Source organism: Callithrix jacchus, chromosome 7 (assembly GCF_049354715.1).
Source record: "Callithrix jacchus isolate 240 chromosome 7, calJac240_pri, whole genome shotgun sequence".
Classification (NCBI taxonomy): Eukaryota; Metazoa; Chordata; class Mammalia; order Primates; family Cebidae; genus Callithrix; species Callithrix jacchus.
The window spans coordinates 53,149,442-53,161,740 of record NC_133508.1 but is presented as its reverse complement, the minus strand read 5'-3'; the positions used below and the strand labels follow the sequence as shown (position 1 = coordinate 53,161,740).

Sequence of the window (12,299 nt, the reverse complement as noted above, 5' to 3'; positions counted from 1 at the left end):
CTTGTGCCTGGGAGTCTAAGGTTACAGTGAGCTATGACTGCACCACTGCACTACAACCTGGGTAACATGGTAAAACCTCATCTCTACAAAAAATATAAAAATTAGCCAGGCATGGTGGCATGCACCTCTGGTCCCAACTACTTGGGAGGCTGAGGTCAGAGAATTGAGCCTGGGAAGTGAGTCAAGGCTGCAGTGAGCCTTGATTGTGCCACTGCACTCCACCCTGGGTGACAGAGGGAGACTCCGTCTTAAAAAAAAAAAAATTGAAGCTGGGCGCGGTGGCTCATGCCTGTAATCCCAGCACTTTGGGAGGCCGAGGCGGGTGGATCATGAGTTCAAGAGATCGAGACCATCCTGGCCAACATGGTGAAACCCTGTCTCTACTAAATAAAAAAAAAAATTAGCCGGGCATGGTGGCACATACCTGTAATCCCAGCTACGGGAGGCTGAGACAGGAGAATCGTTTGAACCCAGGAAGCAGAGGTTGCGGTGAGCAGAGAATGCACCATTGCACTCCAGCCTGGGCAACAGGAGCGAAACTCCAGTCTCAAAAAAAGAAAAAGAAATAGAATGGTCAAGAGGTGGAGTATAGGATGAATGTCAAAGAGTCAGAGGAGTGTGTGGGACAGATCTGTAGACTGGTAGACCGTAGTGGGTCTCTATGGCTTTTAATGTTGACATGTTTTTTCTTAATTTTTTTTTTTTTTTTTTTTTTTTTGAGATGGAGTTTCGCTCGTTACCCAGGCTGGAGTGCAATGGCGCGATCTCGGCTCACCGCAACCTCCACCTCCTGGGTTCACGCAATTCTCCTGCCTCAGCCTCCTGAGTAGCTGGGATTACAGGCACGCGCCACCATGCCCAACTAATTTTTTGTATTTTTAGTATAGACGGGGTTTCACCATGTTGACCAGGATGGTCTCGATATCTTGACCTCATGATCCACCTGCCTCGGCCTCCCAAAGTGCTGGGATTACAGGCGTGAGCCACCGCGCTGGGCCGACATGTTTTTAAAAGACTGCGCAACATATTGAGAATAAAAGACCTAGGATAGAAGCAGGAGCCGAATGAATTGGCCATATCAGTAATCCAAGTGAAGGTGAGGGTGGCTTTAATGACCAAAATCTATATATCCTGGAAAGATATATATGTGTGTGTGTGTGTGAGAGAGAGAGAGACTGAGTCTCACTCTGTCACCCATACTGGAGTGCAGTAGCGCAGTCTCGGCTCACTGCAACTTCTGCCTCCCAGGCTCAAACATTTCTCCTGCCTCAGCCCCCTGAGTAGCTGAGACAACAGGTGTGTGCCACTACTGCCCAGCTAATTTGTGTGTGTGTGTGTGTGTGATAAAATCTCGATCTGGAGCCCAGGCTGGAGTGCAATGGCGTGATCTTGGCTCATTGCAGCCTCTACCTCCCAGGTTCAAGCGATTCTCCTGCCTCAGCCTCCAAGTAGCTGGGGTTACAGGTATGCACCGTCATGCCAGGCTAATTTTTATATTTTTTAGTAGAGACGAGGTTTTACCATGTTGGCCAGGCAGGTCTTGAACTCCTGATCTCGTGATTCACCTGCCTCGGCCTCCCAAAATGCTGAGATTACAGGCGTGAGCCACTGTGCCCTAGCCCTGGATACATTTTGACAGTAAATTCAAGCAGACTTTCTGGTAGATGGAACATGGGATTGATAAAAAGAGGAGTCAAGGATGAGCCAAAACATTTTTTGACCTGGGCAATTTTTGACCTGGGCAACTGAAAGAGTTGTGATGAAGGAGGACCGGATAGAGCAGTTCTGCAGGAGAAGATTAGAAGTTCAATTTGGGTGTGTTCAATTTGAGGTGTTTATTAGATATCAAATGGAGGTGCAGGTGGGCTATTGGATATATGGGTTTTGAGTTTAGGAGGAAGTTCTGGAGATTTATATTTTTATATATATGCCCTTTTTTAATATTACCTGTATTTGTATGTAAGAGAGTTATCCTATAAATAGCATTTAAAGCCTCATACTGGAAGAGATCACAATGTAAATATAGAAGGAAATACAATCAAGGAAGCCCTGAGGCACTCCACTGTTAAGAGGTCTGAGAAGGTTTGCAAAGCAGGATGAGAAGTAACAACCAGTTAGGTGGAAAACCAGGAAAGGGTGGTGTCCAGGAGTCAAGTCAAGAAAATGGAGGAGGTGGCCAGGCACGGTGGCTCACACCTGTAATCCCAGCACTTTGGGAGGCTGAGGCAGGCAGATCATGTGGTCAGGAGTTTGACACAAGCCTGGCCAATATGGTGAAACCCCGTCTCTATTAAAAATATAAAAGTTAGCTGGGCATGGTGGCACACACCTGAATTCCCAGCTACTTGGGAGGCTGAGGCAGAATTGCTTGAACCCAGGAGGCAGAGGTTGAAGTGAGCTGAGATCCCGCCATTGCACTCCAGCCTGGCAACAAAGTGAGACTCCATCTCAAAATAAATAAATAAAAATAAAATTTAAAAAAGCTGGGTGTGGTGGCATGTGTCTGTAGTCCTAGCTACTGGGGAGGCTGAGGCAGGAGAATCTCTTGAACCCGAGGGGCAGAGGCTGCGGTGAGTCAAGGTTGCAGCACTTCTCTCCAACCTGGGCTACTAAGTGACTCTGTCTCAAAAAAAAAAAAAAAAAAAATGGAGGAGGGAATGCTCAATGGTGAAATGCTGCTGAGAAATTAAGTTGAGGCATGAAAATTGAGTATTGTATGAGCAAGTGGAAGTCATTGGTGACCTTGACAAGAGCCTCTGCAGGAAGTAGTGGGGCAAAAGTTTTGTTAGAATGGATTGAAAACAACAAAACAAAAAACAGTGGCTGGGCCGCGTGGTGGCTCACGCCCATAATCCCAGCATCACGAGGTCAAGAGATCCAGACATCCTGGTCAACAAGGTGAAACCCCATCTCTATTAAAAATACAAAAATTAGCTGGGCATGGTGGTTCGCGCCTGTAGTCCCAGCTACTCGGGAGGCTGAGGCAGGAGAATTGCTTGAACCCAGAAGGTGAGCCGAGATTGCGCCATCGCACTCCAGTCTGGGTAACAACAGTGAAACTTCATCTCAAAAAACAAACAAAAAAAACCCCAGTAAGTATGACCTTTGGAAAAGCCTGACGGTGAGACTTAGAGGGGAAGATGCCAGAGACTGTGATGTTGGAAAGTACCTTCTGTTTTAGGAAGTCCCTGGGTCAGTGCAGCAAGTGGGAACTCAAAACCTTAGGGCTTCCAGAGGAATTGTTTGGTACATTCTCAGGACGTGGTCTCCTTCTGGCCTCATACCTGCTCCATGATGATATGAATAATAAATTATTTCTCAAAAAAGAAAACAAGGCAGGTGCAGAGGCTCACGCCTGTAATCCCAGCACTCTGGGAGGCTGTCAGGCAGCTCATGAGGTCAGAAGATCAAGACCATCGTGGCCAATATGGTGAAACCCTGTTTCTACTAAAAAATACAGAAAAAATTAGCGGGGCATAGTGATGCGCACCTGTAGTTCCAGCTACTCAGGAGACTGAGGCAGGAGTCTCAGTGTACATTTTCTAATTTTTTATGAAATGTTGCTCTCCAGCTTATGTAGAATAACATCTTCACCTGTTTTTCCTTTATCCTAGCACACACTATATTTCTGCCATTTACATTGATTTATACTGCTAGTGATTTAGGGATTCAGTTTTTTGGGGTTGGGAGGCAGAGGTTTCATTGAGCTGAGATCACCCTCTGCACTCCAGCCTGGGAGACAGAGCAAGACTCCATCTCAAAAAAACAAAAAAAGAAAAAATAAAGACAAGATTTGAAGGTCCCAAGTAGGATCTTTGACTCAGACACGGTATTGTGATTTTCTTTTCTCTCTCTCTCTCTCTTTTTTTTTTTTTTGAGATAGAGTCTCACTCTGTCGCCAGGTGCCAGGCTGGAGTGCAGTGGCGCAATCTTGGCTCACTGTGACCTCTGCCTGCCTCCCGGGTTCAAACAATTCTGCCTCAGCCTCCCGAGCAGCTGGGACTACAGGCACATGCCACCATACCCAGCTAATTTTTGTATTTTTTGGTAGAGACAGGGTTTCACCATGTTGGCCAGGATGGTCTTGATCTCTTGACCTCCTGATCTGCCCGCCTCGGCCTCCCAAAGTGCTGGGATTACAGGCATGAGCCACCATGCCTGGCCCGTGATTTTCTTCTCTAGAAATGGAGTCCCGCTCTGTCCCCCAGGCTAGAGTGCAATGACATGACCTTGGCTCACTGCAACCTCTACTTCCCTGGTTTAAGCGATTCTCCTGCCTCAACTCCTGAGTAGCTGGGATTACAGGCATGTGCCACCATGCCCAGCTCTTTTTTTTTTTTTTTTTTTTTTAGAAGAGGCAGGGTTTTACCATGTTGGTCAGGCTGGTCTCAAACTCCTGACCTCATGATCCACCCACCTCAGCCTCCCAGAGTGCTGGGATTACAGGTATGAGCGCTGTGCCTGGCTGACTTGAGATGTATTTCTGATGGTTACTGCATTAGTTATGTGTAGAGTATACGTCATGAAAATTCCACTTCTTGGAGAGTATTAAATTTTTTTTTTCCGCTTTTATTCTGGTCTACTCCGGGACAGAGTATTAAATTTTAAGAAAGTTTTTTTTGGTGGGGGGGCAGGCATGGTGGTTCATGCCTGTAATTCTAGCACTTAGGTAGGCCAAGGTGGGTAGATAACCCCAGGTCAGGAGAATCGAGACCATCCTGGCTAGCAAGGTTAACTTTTACATTTTTTTGTAGAGACAGGGTCTCATTGTATTGCCCAGTCTGGTCACAAACTCTTGATGTTTATTGCCTATCTCTGCTAACACAAAAAAAAAATTAGCCTGGTGTGGTAGTGCACGCCTGTAACCCCAACTCCTTGGGAGGCTGAGGTAGGAGAATCACTTGAACCCAGGAGGCGGAGGTTGCAGTGAGCAATGATCATGGCATTGCACTCCAGTCTGGGCAACAAGAGCAAAACTCTGTCTCAAAAAAAAAAAAAAAGATTTATCTTTCAAAAGAAGATAAAAAAGTATGTGTGGTATCCATTATCTTGGGGACACTGTGTACAAATGCCATGCTGGATGTTTTCAGTGTTTTTTTTTTTGAGATGGAGTTTCACTCTTGTCCCCTAGGCTAGATTTCAATGGCATGATCTCGGCTCACCAACCTCTGCCTCCCAGGTTCAAGTGATTCTTCTGCCTCAGCCCCCCAAGTAGCTGGGATTACAGACATGCACCACCATGTCTGGCTAATTTTGTATTTTTTAGTAGAGACGGGGTTTTTCCATGTTGGTCAGGCTGGTCTTGAACTCCCGACCTCAGGTGATCCACTTGCCTTGGCCTCCCAAAGTGCTGGGATTACAGGCATAAGCCACCAAGGCTGGCGTGGTTTTTTGTTTTTTTTTAAGAGTTGGAGCCTTGCTCTGTTGCTGGGCTGGAGTGCAGTGTCATGATCCCAGCTCACTGCAACCTACGGCTCCCATGTTCAAGCGATTCTTCTGTCTCAACCTCCCAAGTAGCTGGGACTACGGGTGCTCACCACCACACCCAGCTAATTTTTTTGTATTTTAGTAGAGACAGGGTTTCACTGTTAGCCAGGATGGTTTCACCATGTTAGTCAGGGTGTTAGCCAGGTTGGTCTCGATCTCCTGACCTAGGTGATCCACCCACCTCGGCCTCCCAAAATGCTGGGATTACAGGTGTGAACCATGGCGCCTGGCCTGGATGTTTTTTTGAGACAGGGTCTTGCTCTGTCACCCAGCAGTGATGTGATCATGGCTCCACTGCAGCTTTTAACTCCTGGGCACAAGGGATCTTCCCCTCTCTGCCTCAGCCTCCCAGGTATCTGGAACTACAAGAGCATGTCACCAGCCCTGGCTAACTTTTACATATTTTTGTAGAGACAGGGTCTCGTTGTGTTGCCCAGTCTGGTCACAAACTCTTGATGTTTATTGCCTTTCCAAGAAAGAGAACCTTTTCCTTCCTTCCTTCCTTCCTTCCTTCCTTCCTTCCTTCCTTCCTTCCTTCCTTCCTCCCTCCCTCCCTCCCTCCCTCCCTCCCTTTCATTCTTCCCTTTTCCCTTCCCTTCTCCCTTTCCTTTCCTTTCCTCTTTTTCTTTTCGAGTCAGAGTCTCACTCTTATCACCCAGGCTGGAGTGCAATCACATTATTTCCATTCACTGCAACCCCCACCTTCCTGGTTCCAGCAATTCTCCTGCTTCAGCCTCCGGAGTAGCTGAAATTACAGGCATGCACCACATGCCCAGCTAGCTAATTTTTGTAATTTTAGTAGAAAGGGGGGGTTTCACCACATTGGCCAGGCTGGTCTTGAACTCCTGACCTCAGGTGATCCACCCGTCTCAGCCTCCCAAAGTGCTGGGATTACAGGCATGAGCCACCGTGCCTGGCCCGTGATTTTCTTCTCTAGAAATGGAGTCCCGCTCTGTCGCCCAGGCTGGAGTGCAATGGCATGACCTTCGCTAACTGCAACCTCCACTTCCCTGGTTTAAGCGATTCTCCTGCCTCAACTCCTGAGTAGCTGGGATTACAGGCATGTGCCACCATGCCCAGCTAATTTTTTTTTGCCTGGCTCACTCGCTCTTTCTTTTTTTCTTTTGCACAAGTTTTCTTTTACTAAAATTTACTTATTTTATGTTAAACAAGGGTCATTTATCCTGCATTTTTTTCAGTAAATACTTGGAGGAACTTACTACAAAAGGAGAACAGAAAAAATGGACTGGTAGCAGGTAAGCGGTGAGCGTCTGGGGAAAAGAGATGAAGATAAGTTTGTACTTTTTTTTTTTTTGAGACAGAGTGTTGCTCTTGTTGCCCAGGCTGGAGTGTAATGGCATGATCTTGGCTCACTGCAACCGCTGCTTCCCAGGTTCAAGCAATTCTCCTGCCTCAGCCTCCCAAGTAGCTGGGATTACAGGTGACTGCCAGCATGCCCAGCTAATTTTTTATTTTTGGTAGAGATGAGTTTTCTCCATGTTGGTCAGGCTGGTCTCGAACTCCCAACCTCAGGTGATCTGCCCACCTCAGCCACCCAAAGTGCTGGCATTACAGGCATGAAACAACAAGCCCGGCAAGTTTTTAAGGTAGAAGAAATAATTTTGCACAATACTGCTGATTGAGTAGAGAATTAATGTGGGTTGGAGAGTGAAAAGAATTGATGGGATGATCTGAGTCCTGAAGTAGGAGGGAAGGGCTGCATAAGCAAAGCAATTGGCTTTTGATAGTTCAGCTAGTAGAGGACCGGAAGCTGGAATGTACGGGGGCAGATGCTGGCAAGCAAATGTGCTTGAGCAAGTCCATGCAAGAAATGCCACTAATTGACCAAGAGACAGAGTCAAGATAATTAGCTATGCTGGCTGGGCACTGTGGCTCACGGCTGTAATCCCAGCACTTTGGGAGGCCGAGGCAGGCAGATCACCTGAGGTCAGGAGTTCAAGACCAGCCTGGCCAACATGGTGAAATCCCATCTCTGCAAAAGTATAAAAATTAGCTGGACATGATGGCAGGTACCTGTAATCCTAGCTACTCAGGAAGCTGAGGTGGAAGAATCACTTGAACTTGGGAGGCAGAGGTTGCAGGGAGCCAAGATTGTGCCATTTGCACTCCAGCCTGGGTAAGAAAGCGAGACTCCATCTCAAAAAAAAAAAAAAAAAAAATTAGTTGGGTGTGGTGGTGCATGTCTGTATTCTCAGCTACTCAGGAGGCTGAGGCAGGAGAATCACTTGAACCCAGGAGGTGGAGGTTGCAGTGAGGCGAGATTGTGCCACTGCACTCCATCCTGGGCAATAGAGCAAGACTCTGTCTTAAAAAAACAAACAAAAAATAGTCTATGCTTCATTTTTCCAAATTAAGAGAGGAAAAATGGTAGAGTACACCAGTTTAAAGGATTGGATTCCCTCCCTCCCTCCCTCTCTCTCTCCCTTTCTCTCTTTCTTCCTTTATTATTATTTTTTAGAGGGAGTCTTGCTCTGTGGCCAGGCTGGAGTACACTGGCTCAATTTTGGCTCACTACAACCTCCGCCTCCTGGGTTCAAGTGATTCTCTTGCCTCAGCCTCCTGAGTAGCTGGGACTACAGGCGTGTACCACTACACCCAGCTAATTTTTTGCATTTTGGTAGAAGATGGGGTTTCACCATGTTGGCCAGGATGGTCTTGATCTCCTGACCTCATGATCCACCCACCTTGGCCTCCCAAAGTGCTGGGATTATAGGCATGAGCCATCATGCCTGGCTTGCTCTTCTTTATTTATTTATTCCTTCCTTCCCTCCCTCCCTCTTTCTTTCTCTTCTTCTCTCCCTCTCTCTCTTTCTTCTCTTTCTCTCAAGGTTTGCTCCTGTTGCCCAGGCTGGAGTGCAGTGGCATGATCTAGGCTCAATGCAACCTCCACCTCCCAGGTTCAAGTGATTCTCCTGCCTCAGCCTCCTGAGTAGGGAGGATTGCAGGCATGCACCACCACACCTGGCTAATCTTGTATTTTTAGTAGAGATGGAGTTTCACCATGTTGGCCAGGCTGGTCTCGAAATTCTGACCCCAAATGCAACCTCTCCACCTCCTGAGCTCAAGCCATCTTCCCACCTCAGCCTGCCAAGTAGCTAGGACAACAGGCACACACCACCATGCTCTGCTAATTTTTGTATTTTTTGGAGAGATGGGATGTTGCTGTGTTGCCCACACTGATTTTGAACTACTGGGCATAAGCGATCCGCCTGTGGCCTCCCAAAGTGCCGACATGAGAGCCACTGCACCCACTCCACCCTCTTTTTTCTTTTCTTTTTTTTTTTCTTTTTGGTAGATTATACTTTCCAAAGCAAATAAAGCATTAGAGTTTTACATTTACTTTTCTGTGTAACAGAATTAACTTTTCGTTTGTTTGTTTTTTGAGATGGAGTCTCACACTGTTGCCCAGGCTGGAGTGTAATGGTGCAACCTCAGCTCGCTGTAACCTCCACCTCCCAGGTTCAAGCAATTCTCCTACCTCAGCCTCCTGAGTAGCTGGGATTACAGGTGCCTGCCACCATACCTGGTTCATTTTTTGTATTTTTAGTAGAGACAGGGTTTCATTATGTTGGCCAGGTTAGTCTCGAACTCCTGACCTTATGATCTACCCACCTCAACCACCCAAAGTGTTGGGATTGCAGGCATGAGCAACTGCGCCTGGCCCTTAAGTTTTTTTTTTTTTTTTTTTTTTTAGATGGAGTCTCACTCTGTTCAGGCTGCAGTGCAGTGGTGTGATCTCAGCTCACTGCATCTTCTGCCTCCTGGTTTCAAGTGATTCTTTCACCTCAGCCCCTTGAGTAGCTTGAACTCCTGACCTCTGATGATCTGCCTGCCTAAGCCTGCCAAAGTGCTGGGGTTACAGGCATGAGCACTGTGCCTAACCAGATGTTTTAAATGTATGGATATTTCTGCTAAGGATTTCTTAATTCCTTCCTAACTAATCATACTGCACTGTAAACTGCAATAAACTGCACTGTTGACTTTCATGAGGAATCTGTATGGTCTTCCTGAATATTATAGGACTGATCTGGACCAAAGTTCTGGCTGATAAAATTTTGTAAAGATTCATTCAGTGCATTTCCATTTTCTTATGCATTCCAGGGGCTAAAGTAAGATTCTTTTTTTTTTTTTTTTTTTTGAGATGGAGTTTCGCTGTTGTTACCTAGACTGTAGTGCAATGGCACGATCTCAGCTCACTGCAACCTCCGCCTCCTGGGTTCAAGCAATTCTCCTGCCTCAGCCTCCTGAGTAGCTGGGACTACAGGCACGCACCACCATGCCCAGCTAATTTTTGTATTTTTAGTAGAGACAGGGTTTCACCTTGTTGACCAGGATGGTCTTGATCTCTTGACCTTGTGATCCACCCGCCTTGGCCTCCCAAAGTGCTGGGATTATAGGCGTGAGCCACTGCGCCCGGCCGTAAGTAATATTCTTGATTGCTGAAGTTTGAAGGCAGTTTCCTGTCTACTGAGATTTTATTCCTAGAAGCCCTTACTATTGGTCCTGATAGAATATCTGCAAGAAGTGAATCAAGTCACGCCATCATCTCTTTCTTTCTTTTTTCTTTTTTTTTTTTTTTTTTGAGACGAAGACTTGTTCTTGTCCGCAAGGCTGGAGTGCAATGGTGTGATCTCGGCTTACTGCAACCTCCACCTCCGTCTCCTGGGTTCAAGCAATTCTCTGGCCTCCGCCTCCTGAGTAGCTGGGATTACAGGTGCTTTCCACCACACCTGGCTAATTTTTGTATTTTTAGTAGTGGCAGGGTTTCACCATTTTGGCCAGGCTAGTCTCGAACTCCTGACCTCAGGTGATCTGCCCCACTTGGCCTCCAAAGTGCTTGGATTACAGGCGTGAGCCACCACACCCGGCCGGTTCCTGCTATTAACCCAGTGCCAGGCCATTGAAGATTATTTAGAAAAAATGCTCAGTTCTCTGTGCTCTCGTCAGCAGCACATATACTAAAATTGGAACGATACAGAGAAGATTAGCATGGCCCTTGCGCAAGGATGACAAACGTTTTTTAAAAAATATTAAATTTTAGGCAGGGCGTGGTGGCTCACGCCTGTAATCCAAGCACTTTGGAGGTCACGGCAGGCAGATCACCTGAGGTTGGGAGTTCAAGACCAGCCTGACCAACATGGTGAAACCACGTCTTAAAAAAAAAATTAAGGCCGGGCACGGTGGCTCATGCCTGTAATTCCAGCACTTTGGGAGGCCGAGGTGGGTGGATCACGAGGTCAAGCGATCGAGACCATCCTGGTCAACATGGTGAAACCCCATCTCTACCAAAAATACAAAAAATTAGCTGGGCATGGTGGCGCGTGCCTGTAATCCCAGCTACTCGGGAGGCTGAGGCAGGAGAATTGCCTGAATCCAGGAGGCGGAGGTTGCAGTGAGCCGAAATTGCACCATTGCCCTCCAGCCTGGGTAACAACAGCAAAACTCCATCTCAAAAAAAAAAAAAAAAATTTTAAAAAGAAATTAAGAAAAAAAAATTCTCAGTTGTCAGAAAATCTTAGAAGCCAAGTTCAGTCTAAGGACAGATATTTACTGAGTGATGTGACTCGGTCCCCTTCCCTGTAAAGTGAGAAGTAACAAATGTGTTTTACTGAATAGCCTCACCAGATTGCTCTAGGCATGACTTTGCATCATGAAGCTAACCATTCTGCCTCTGGGGATTTATGCATTTTCAGTGATGTTTCTTTCTACCATCTGATGTGATAGTCTGTACAAATTTCCTATGGACCAGTTCTGGGTCACGTTGAAGGATTGTGTCACGTAACCTACTTTTTTCCCCACTGCCTTGCTAAACAATGGTGACACCCCCAAAATATATCTGTCCATCTTGCACCTTGCACAGGGCACTTGTTAATCTGAAGGATCTCAAAGCCCTTTGCATACATTAGTTGTACTTCATAAATATCTCATTGGCTGCAAGCCCTACTAGCCCCGTTTTATGATTGGACATCCCAGAATAAAAAGATGGAACCTCTTCTTTAGTCAGACAAAGACAAATCTGGGTCATGAGTCTAGTTCCACTCGCCTACTTAAAACTGTCCCTTGGGCTCTCTAAGATCTAATTTTCTCTCTCTTCGTGTTCCCCCAGTGCTCAGAAAACACATTTTTTTTTTCCCCAGAAAACACTTAAAAGTGTCTCTAGGGGCCGAGCACAGTGGCTCACACCTGTAATCCCAGCACTTTGGGAGGCTGAGGTGGGCAGGTCATGAGGTCAGGAGATTGAGACCATCCTGGCCAACATAGTGAAACCCCATCTCTATTAAAATAACAAAAATTAGCCGGGCATGGTGGTGCACATCTGTAGTCCCGGCTACTTGGGAGGCTGAGGCAGGGAATCGCTTGAACCCAGAAGATGGAGGTTGGTTGCAGAGAGCCCAGATCGTGCCACTGCAGTGAGACTCTGTCTCAAACAAAAAAAAGTGTCTCTGGGTGCTTCTCTCAAATGCCTGTCTTGCCTTTGCTGATAGGGCCTCTATGCTTTCCACTCTAGCTGAATGTGGGGATTTTTTGTGCTTGAATTTACCTTTGGCAATTTTTTTTTTTTGAGACTGAGTTTTACTCTGTAGCTCAGGCTGGAGTGCAATGGAGTGATATTGGCTCACTGCAACTTCCGCATCGGGTTCAAGCAATTCTCCTGCCTCTTGAGTAGATGGGATTGCAGGTGAGCCAAATCTGCTCACCCGGCTAATTTTTCTGTGTGTGTGTTTAATACAGACAGGGTTTCACCATGTTGGTCAGGCTGGTCTCAAACTCCTGACCTCATGATCTACCCA

The 12,299-nt window shown here is 46.6% G+C and overlaps 1 non-coding gene across 1 annotated transcript; it reads left to right on the top strand.

The window, feature by feature from the left end:
* Positions 1-10,442: 10,442 nt before the first annotated feature.
* On the top strand, positions 10,443-10,548 carry LOC118143347 (U6 spliceosomal RNA). Its single transcript, XR_004727574.1, has one exon. It is a non-coding gene; the product is annotated as a U6 spliceosomal RNA (small nuclear RNA).
* The last annotated feature ends 1,751 nt before the right edge of the window (positions 10,549-12,299 follow it).